This window comes from Cetorhinus maximus, chromosome 25 (genome assembly GCF_964194155.1).
Source record: "Cetorhinus maximus chromosome 25, sCetMax3.hap1.1, whole genome shotgun sequence".
NCBI lineage: Eukaryota > Metazoa > Chordata > Chondrichthyes > Lamniformes > Cetorhinidae > Cetorhinus > Cetorhinus maximus.
The window spans coordinates 17469960-17478405 of NC_135903.1; the positions used below are offsets into that span (position 1 = coordinate 17469960).

At 40.6% G+C, this 8446-nt stretch overlaps 1 protein-coding gene across 1 annotated transcript in view; it reads right to left on the reverse strand.

Moving 5' to 3' along the window:
* LOC144667939 (phosphoethanolamine/phosphocholine phosphatase-like) overlaps positions 1-8124 on the reverse strand; it is a 44743-nt gene extending 36619 nt beyond the window's left edge. The window contains exon 1 of the mRNA XM_078529563.1: positions 7962-8124. The gene's annotated coding sequence lies outside the window, so the exon portion shown is untranslated. The remainder of the gene's footprint in view (positions 1-7961) is intronic.
* Between the last annotated feature and the right edge of the window lie 322 nt (positions 8125-8446).

Below are 8446 nucleotides of genomic sequence, written 5' to 3' on the forward strand. Positions count from 1 at the left end.
CATTCACACAGCTTTCCATGATATTAGACCTTATTTAGCCAGCTCACCCATTGCCTCCAGAGGCAGAGCTCCTGTCTCCTTTTCTTCTGACGTTTTCCTGAGAGCAATTTGCTTCTTGTCCTCATAAGAATTTGGAGTTTTTCTCAGTCTTTTTCCCTTTGTGTATACATCTGGGTCTTCATCCTCCAGATCCTCTTGCTTGTAGCTCTCCTTTGTGTCTGATCGCGGGGCATCTGTATCTTAACTGTCCTTCTGTTGATATTACATCCAAATCAAGGGTCACAGGTCACATGGACCTGTATTTCTCATTTTTTATTCTTTCATAGGATGTAGTCATCACTGGCAAGGCCAGCATTTGTTGCCCAACCTTAAATGCCCTTGAACTGAGTGATTTGCTAGGCCATTTCAGAGGGCAGTTAAGAGTCAACCACATTGCTGTGTGTTTGGAGTCACATGTAGGGCAGACCAGGTAAGGATGGCACAAAAGTGAACCACATGTTTTTTTTTATTTGACAATCAACAATAGTTGTCATCATCACCATTACTGATTCATATTTCAGATTTACTAATTTAATTGAAATTCCACCTACTGCAATGGTGGGGTTTGAACCCATGTCCTCAGAGTTTTAGCCTGGGCCTCTGTGATTACTAGTCCAGCAACATTACCACTACACCACTGTGTCATCTTATTATCTTATCCAAGAAAGGTACAATTGATTCCTTTACAATTTATGCAAGCTCTTAAAAGTTCATTTCAAACAAAAACAATTACAGATTGCACAGACTTTTTAAAGGACTGCTTCCAGGTCATCACAAAATGACAAAAATCTATTCATTGCAAGGAAGCTAGCAATGCAATCTTTTTTGAGATGGATGCTGGAATTGATACAAACCAGTTTTTAGTTTAATATCCAATATATACTGAGTAACATTTATGGGTCTTTTGACTAAATATAAATATTTACCATTAGACAAAATCAGAGAACTTCATCGGAATAAGAAATCTACATTCACTGACTACTTAATATTTTATATATTATACAGTATATGGAATTTTAAGTTAACAACTTCCTGAAAATTCCATGGATTCTTCCCATTCTACAGAACAAAAATTTGCAGTGCAGTGCTGATTGCTATTTCGTGAACCTACTCACTTGGACCACTGCTATATGGCTATTGGAAGCCAATTGCTATGGATCAGAGAAATTCTATGTACACACTGGAAAGCTTGCATTGTTCCAGGCAACTCCATTCTTGATAGACAAAATTGTTGAGTCAGTGGCATATTGAACCTTGGATGGCTCAACCTTGAGAACAATTTCTCAGAAAAGTTATCAGCTTTAGTGAAAAGGCGTAGTTATTTACAATTTCAGATATGGGGACTTCAGTACAAACATTCTGCAATGAAAAATGGCTTGCACAACTTCAGCTTTTATAGTATGTTTAAATTGCTCAATGACAACAGTTGCATAATAATAGCAGCTTCTTTTTATGCTATGTAATTAAAAAGATATATTAATTATCTTCAGAACTGCTGTCATGATAATGTGACTTGTGCCTGATGTTTTAAACACAAGGAAAGATGCTGACTAAAGAAGGCTTCCATAAGACATCTGACATCTGGGCCTGAATTTCACACCTAGTATGTGCGCCAAGTTGGCGGGCCTGGAAGTGGACAAGAAATGCACTTCTGTCTGTGATTGGCCCCCGAACGCAATTTCACACTGGCTGGCCAATTAACAGCCAGCCAGCGTGAAACGCACACTGAGAAAGCCTCAGCACTGCCAGGGGGGGGGGGGGGGAGGGGGGGGCCGCGGCGGGAAGAGAGCAGGCGCCGACATAAGTGAGGGTGCGGATGGGCCCTTCTAGCGAGCTCCCTGAAGGCAGACAACTGCTGTGGAGCTGCAAACCTTTACAGATTAAATGTCAAGAAAAATATGCACCAAACTGTGTCTATGTAACACATTCAAGCACCTGACAGCAGAACTCAAAAAACATCAGTCCCTAGATATCATTTTTTACTATACTTCACTCTGGACATTTCATCCCACTCTTGGGTGAGGGTGTGTTAAAAATGGGCTGCCAGCCTGCTTGTTTTGCCTGTACGACAAGCGTGAAATCACACGGGTAAAATCTTGGATCATATATGTTAATGGCCTTAATTGGCTCTTTAATTGTTGATGGGTGCAGCTCCGACTTCCGTGCGCACCCACCGACCTCAATATTGCTCACATGCGCAATTACGTCAGCATGCACGCCTGGCCTCATTTTGCGCAATTTCACGTGCTTTTGGGTCGGGCGCATACCCGCCCAATCAATGTAAGATTCTGGCCCTGGTTTTGCCAGTGACCAGTTTCTGGAAGGTCCCGATGTGGAATATAATTCAGGCACGCATCCTACTTGGGAATTTCACACCTAAGGATGTCAAGAACCATTTCAAAGGGATCTACTGAAATGTCCTAGGCATAGCATTTACATTTCTATCAGACTACCTCTCCAGCAGAGACAAAGTCTGCTAGAACAATGGCTACGTGGAAATATATTTTCCTATCTCATCGAAGTGGATAATGACTCATTCAGGAGGTTAATGACTGTGACATTATGTACTGACCCCCTAAACATGAAACAAAAGCACCATCAGTTCAGACATCAGATAAACAAACCCCTTCTGAAATCATAGAGATAAAAACAAAAAACTGCGGATGCTGGAAATCCAAAACAAAAACAGGTGGGAACTATTTCCATTATTTTTAAATGTATTCCACCCATGGTTTATTTCACCCCCACCCCCACTAGAGCTACCTTGCTTGTCCTGCTCTCCAATCTTAATTAGCACATTCTTTTAGATAATATCACCACCTTCAACACTTCTTTGTTCTTTTATCTGTGACATATTTTGGTTATCTACTCCTATCACTGCTTGCTTGTCCCAACAACCCCCCCACCCCTTAAACCAGCTTATATTTCACCCCTTTCCTATTTCTACTTAGTTCTGTTGAAGGGTCATGAGGACTCAAAACGTCAACTTTGCTCTTCTTCGCCAATGCTGCCAGACCTGCTGAGTTTTTCCAGGTATTTATGTTTTTGTTTCCCTTCTGAAATCATTATGGGGAGAGAGAGGACATGTGACTAAAGTAACCATTTTGAAATCTCTGTAATACAAGCTCTAAGGACAGAAGTGGAGTAGTCTGGAAAAGCTGCCAATGGACCAGTAAGGAGAATCCTTCTCTCCCTCCCAAGTTAAGACACTATGTTTTACAGTTTAAAAATCCAGCACAGAGACAGTGAATTTTCCATCACAAGACATTTTAGGTGCAGAACTCATTGACTTCTGGAAGAGATGAATTATGGACTAAAAAGAAATTGTCTCTGGCAATTGCTGTTACATGAGCTTCAACTGAATTCCTGGAATCTAAAGGGTTTGGAAAATTCTCTGCCACAGCCACAGTGATGCAGTCAAGGACTCATAAACATAAACTCAATTTCTTTATCTTTCAGCATTGAACCTCAATTTGACTAAGAAAGTAACCACCTACAATATAACTTATAAATTTTGCATACTTGCGTGTGTGTGTGAATGTGGGTTGCGAAAGTTTGAAAAGTGCAGGTTTACCTATTTAATCATTTTTGCTATCTTTACCGGGGTGGGGTTTTAATTCAGTGAAAACTGACTCCTTTTTTAAACCTCAAGAAAGCCTGTCAGACTCTTTTCTTTGCAATCAGTATGTAAATTATGAAACATAGACGTTGAGTAAAATACCTTCATCTTCTAAATTCACAACAAACCATGTTACAGTCAGATTTGGGGTGGTAAGACAGGGAAGTCTTATTTTCCCCCTTCTCATGTGGCTGTAACAGAAATTTGGGTGCTAAAGTCTGAAATTAAATCCACAGACAACAGGAGCAATTTGAACCCACAGACTGATGAAAGAAATAGAGTGGAGAACCAAATTAAACCCTAGACATAAATTTAAAGAGTCCAGTCCAGGCTTTCGTAGGTACAGTACTACAATACTACCAAAAGTACCCACATATGACAGCACTGTCTTTCTAGAACAGATGGAAATTACTTTTGAGACTTTAAAGCTTCTGTCCATTAAGGAGTTAAAAATGTCGCAAAGGAATTGGAGTTAGCGTTTCGTCCAAAAGCCAGGAAATGTGAAATGTTACCACCTGTGGCCAGAGAATTAGGTTGCAAACCTGAGACAGGAAAGGGAGGGAGAAGAAAGAGTGAGAGAGGAAGCTTTCCAAAGAAGAGTGAGAAAGGCATATAAGAGTACATGAACAGCGTAGCGAGGTACAGTTAGCTGAGGCAGGCTGCAGAATAGTACTCCTGAAAAGTCAGGGACAGTCCAGAGTTTTGCACCTAAGATGTCTTTAGATGAAAAATTCACTATCTCTGTACTGGATTTTTAAACTGTAAGAGATTGGGTTTTAACTTAGGAGAGTAGAGAATTGTTCTCCTTACTGGTCCATTGGCAGATTTTCCAGACTACTCCACTTCTGTCTTTAGCAGCTTGTATTACAGAAGTTTCAAAATTACTTTAGTCACATGTCCTCTCTCTCCCCATAATAATTTCAGAAGCAGTTTATTTATCTGATGTCTGAACCAAGGGTGCTTTTGTTTCATGGTTGATGGGTGAGTATATAATGTCCCAATCATTAACCCCCTAAATGAGTCATTACCCATCTTGATGAGATAGGAAGACATATCTCCATGTAATCATCGTTCTAGCAGACTTTGTGTCTCCACTGGAGAGGTAGCATAATAGAAATGTAAAACAAAAACAAAAATACCTGTAAAAACTCAGCAGGTCTGACAGCATCTGCGGAGAAGAACACAGTTAACGTTTCGAGTCCAAATGACTCTTCGTCAGAACTGGTTCTGATGAAGAGTGATCCGGACTCAAAACGTTAACTGTGTTCTTCTCCTCAGATGCTGTCAGACCTGCTGAGTTTTTACAGGTATTTTTGTTTTTGTTTCGGATTTCCAGCATCCACAGTATTTTGCATTTATTATAATAGAAATGTAAATGCTATGCCTAGGGCATTTCAGTAGATCCCTTTGAAATCGCTTTTGACATCCTCAAGTGTGAAATTCCAGAGAAGGATGCATGTTTGAATTATGTTCCACACTGGAACTTTCCAGAAACTAATCACTGGCAATAACAGATGCCAGGTGACTTGAGGCAGCCATCTTTCACCAGTGTCTTTCCGTGTCTTTAAAAAGTCCTTTTTAAATAGTTCAATGTATGTTTGGTCAGCCGGCGAAATTACAGATTAATATCACTCAGACACAAATCACAATTTTAATGACACTGTATAGATTGTTTGAAATTGAATCTGAACAGTCATCTGCATGTTTGGCTACCAGTCTTGCTCAGCATCACTGTGCAGGCATGTTAGTTCTATAATCACTTAAATGGAGAAAATTTGTGTGTTAGAATTTAGCTTTTCATCACTGTTTTCTGTCATTAAATATGTCTGGGGAATAAAGAAGTGGAGGTAAAAGGATAGATTAACAGTCACATAGTAAATGTTGTTGCATGTCATCAAAACCAAAGCAAGTCAAATAAAACATTATGAAGCAGAGAAAATTGAATTTTAAGATATGTGAACAGTTTATCACAGTTTAAGTAAAATTCAAGTTTTAGGCCTGCTTGTACATCAAACATGAAGGGAAAACTAAGAAAAGTGTTTTTAATTTGAATCTTATACTGAAGTATCAACTTGGCTTACTGATATCATTATCACCTCTGAGTTAGTTTATCAGTTTAAACCCCTCTCCAGGCTGACAATTCAGTGTAGTACTGAAGGTGTGCTATACTGTTGGAAGTGCTATTCCTTTAACCCTGGTTTGCTGGTTAGGTAGACATTAAAGATCTTGTCACGCAATTTTAAACAGAGTCTGGAATTCTTGTGGGTGTTGGCCAACTTCCTTCCATAAATGAACATCACCAAAATAGAAAAAAACACTCATCACTTCACTGTAGTCATTCGTGTTTTGAAATATTTTTAAAGAGATATGATAAACTACCACAAAGATGAAAGCTTTTCTTTTAAGCAAAAAATAAAAGTTAGAGCTTTATTGTATGAATGCAATGCACATAAATCAAAGTCAAGCATTCTTGCCCATCATTCATCCAACCAAAGCCTGAAGGGCATTAGTCTTTCAATGAGCACAACAGAGCTGAGTGAAAATTATTTTGTGTCATGAAAGTACTACAATCAATCACAAACTAATTTTACATGGTTGAAATGCTATGGCCACAAGAGGTCAGAGGTTCCTTATTCTGTGGCAAGTAACTCACCTCCTGACTTCTAAAAGGCACAAGTCAGAGTGTGATGGAATAATCTTCACTTGCCTACGTGAGTGCAGATCCAACAGAGCACAAGGAGCTCCACATCACCCAATAAAGTTGAGAATAAAGCACTCAACTTGATCGGCAGCCCATCCATGACCTTAAACATTCACTTCCTCCAACGTACCCACAACCTCTATGTCCTGGAAAAACAAGGACAGCAGGCATGTGGGAACACTGCCATCTGCAAGTTCTCCTCCAAGGCACACACCATCCTCAATTGGAATTATATTGCTGTTTAAAATCCTGGAACTCTATGTCTAACAGCATTGTGGGTATATCTACAAGACATGGATTGCAGCCATTCAAGGCAGCTCACCACCACTTTCTCAAGGGCAACTAGGAATGGGCAATAAATAATGGCCTTGCCAGTGATACCCACATCCAGTGAAATGAGCGTTTGGGAGGGGGGGCATGGAGAAGAGAAGGACATTGACAATATTGGTGGAATAGCGATGTTAATGTGGGATGCAACACAACCAAAGCAGAATTGGATAGACAAGACTGAATATTAGAACCTTTGAAAAAAAATTAGCAAATCAGAGGCCATCATGATGATATATTCTTCTTTTACTTCAATTCTTACACGTATTGACACCCACTGGCCAGCCCTCCTGCATCCACAATGACTTCCTTAGATTGACATCACAATGGTTTTGTATCCGCGGTGATGTCACTGGATTTATTGGTATAGCTTCCCACACCCATTTCGGGTTAGGCGAGGCTTAGGGCGAAGGGACATTGGGACTGGGGATATGGGGATTGTTAGCATTGTGAATTGGGCGAGATCTCAGCCGACATCGGCACGCTTACCTGCAGAAACCCTTTATTTAGCCTGCAATCAATGCCCGAAGCGCACCGCCACATTAGTCTGCCCTTGCACAGCGGAGTGGATGGAAGGTTACTTTGTGTCATGGAAATATTAAGAATGTAATTCGAATTTCGCAGTGAGGGGATTGTTAGTGTTGTGCATTGAACTGACATCTGCGCAGTTCGCTCTGCAGAAACCGCTGTTGCAATTGCTGGTGCCACTGGACATGTCTGTTTTTTTAAGAAAACAGAAAAGCACAACGAGGTAGAAAGACAGGACGAAGTGGCCCACTAAACGTTCAAAAAATATCGGGGCTCTGTTAATTCATTAATTGATGCCAACTGTTAAAATACGACATAAGAATTGGCAGATTTAAAGGGGCGAAAGAAGATGTATTTATGTATTTATTCTTGTCGGTTAAGATCAGCTGACGAAATCGTTGTAATTGCCACACAATAATTCTCAATATAAAAAAATTGTGTCAGATTCGCCTTGAAGATAGAAACTTTAAACCTCCCCCTCCCCCGTTCTGGGAATTGACCTTCTCAAATTCAATCAGCCAAGGGTTTATTCGCAGATCAACAAATATCTTTATCAGTAAGCCCTTCAGCCGGACAAAAGTAAACAGCTGAGATCGGGTTAGAATTAGAATCCTTTTAAATGTCCTCAGCTAGAGTTTCACTGAAACAAAGACAGACATAAATAAATAAAAACAAGTTTTAATTCAACAAAAGCCCTCCCTCCCCGCTTCTTGCTGCGCTCCCCGGAGCAGGGTCTCACTTACTTACCCCTATTCAAAGGAAGAGCCTGTGTGAAATCGCGGCGATTGGATAGAGATAAAATAAATACAATGACATTAAAGGTTGTCCCGGCTGCTGAAGCCCAGGGCAAGCCACTCGCACCAAGTGCCTGATAAAATGTTACAATGATGTTTCCAGGAAGCAGGTATCTAGGAAACTGCGAATTCAATGGGAGGGGTTTCCTTTGTGACGCTACCAAGAATATAACCAATAGAGATCACGGCAGCTCGACTTTAAGAGAGGGGCTGGTGAAGATGGAGCTCGTGGGATTGGAGCACCCTTTCCGCTGCCGGCTGAGCTCAGGAACTCCCCGCTGGGGAGCTCGTATTTGTTACTTGCAGCCCTGTCAATCTTCCGGTTTGACATATCACTTAAAACAAAGCAGCTTGTGTTTTGCAATCTGCCTTGCTCCTTGGCCTTGACAAAACATACAGAATTCTTGGCGTTTTTTTACATTATCCGCGTGGGTGCTT